The sequence below is a fragment of the Peromyscus maniculatus genome, chromosome 6, assembly GCF_049852395.1.
Source record: "Peromyscus maniculatus bairdii isolate BWxNUB_F1_BW_parent chromosome 6, HU_Pman_BW_mat_3.1, whole genome shotgun sequence".
In the NCBI taxonomy this organism is placed as follows: domain Eukaryota; kingdom Metazoa; phylum Chordata; class Mammalia; order Rodentia; family Cricetidae; genus Peromyscus; species Peromyscus maniculatus.
This window is the reverse complement of record NC_134857.1, coordinates 66,522,393-66,523,796: the sequence shown is the minus strand read 5'-3', so window position 1 is coordinate 66,523,796 and position 1,404 is coordinate 66,522,393.

Genomic DNA, 1,404 nt, shown 5'->3' with positions numbered 1-1,404 from the left:
TCCACTCATACCTGTAAGTGTATATAAAGCAGATAGTGAGAGGCTGATACATGAAACACAGCTGAAGGAAAATCTGCCCCGCTGAGCTGAGAGGGGACTGAGAGGAAACCAGGGTTGATTACTTGGGTTAATGGGCTGGCGGCCAGAAATGACAAATGGCTACATTAAAGAAGTTATTCCCTTTATATGTTGAATGATTGCCAGGGATGTTTTAAATAATAAGTGTGGCTCTTGAAATAAGGCTTTCTGATTAACTCCCCATCCCTCTTTGAAATCTTTGGTAGTTAAAACTGACTTCAATATACCTCTGGAACTTTTTTAGAGAAGTTCATGGGAGTGCACAGAGTTAACAGTTTATAAATTTTCTCCATTTTCACAGAGAAAAAACAGGCACAGAAACTGGGTACCTCTATTGTGGTCATCCTGATGAAAATCTCCTGGGTTCTCTGGGCTATTCATTTCCTCCTTGTAAATAAACCCCACCACACTTACAGGAACACGAAGATGCTTAAAGAAGAAATGGTTCCTGGTGGGCAGGCAGGGCTGAAATTTGAGAGCACTGGAAGGGAAGGTTTGGGTCAGTAAGACAAGCAAGAAGAGAAATATGGGCTCAGAAATCTACTCCAGCAGGCTTCTTAGAAGAATTCGGAATTTAAGCAGAGTTAAATAGCCTGCTTAAGCCCCGGGACCTCACACACGCTACGCCAGCTCTGTCGCTCAGCGACACCCTCTAACCACCTGGGAATTTTAATGTGCTTAAGGAAGGAATTACATTCTCAGACCTCGCCTGGGTCTGCAGTGTGGGTTGTGAGAAGATGGCAACAGGAGCTTTTGACATTAAAGGATCCTAACAAGGTGCTGGGGGCCGCACACCTTGTAGAGTGCTTGTAAACTTGGGAGCTGTGTGTATTTTTCAGAGTCTTCTAACTGTACTGGATGAACTGAAGAAAATATTTTACCAGCATCTAGGGAAAGCAGTGTGCTTGATGGACACTCTCCACCACTGTGACAGAATCCCTGAGAAAACAATATAAGAGGGAGACGTGTTTATTTTGGCTCACAGGCTCAGAGGTCTCGGTCTGTGACCAGCCGGCTCCACTACTTGTAAGCTTATAGCAAGGCAAAAATATCATGTTGGACAGTCATGTTGGGAGAAGGATGCTTAACACACAGTGGACAGGAAGTAGGACATCACCCCATTACCTGCCTCTACTTCCACTAAGTAGGTGCTACCTCCTAACTTCCTCCAACTCATTAGCCCCTTTAGGATCTCTAACTTCTCATCAGCATCACCAGCTGTGAACCAAGGCTTCAAAAGTCTTGGGTGGGGGACATTTCAGATTCAAGCCGTAGCAACTAGTTACCAAAGACACGAACATGTAATAGATCAGTGAGAGTGCTTTG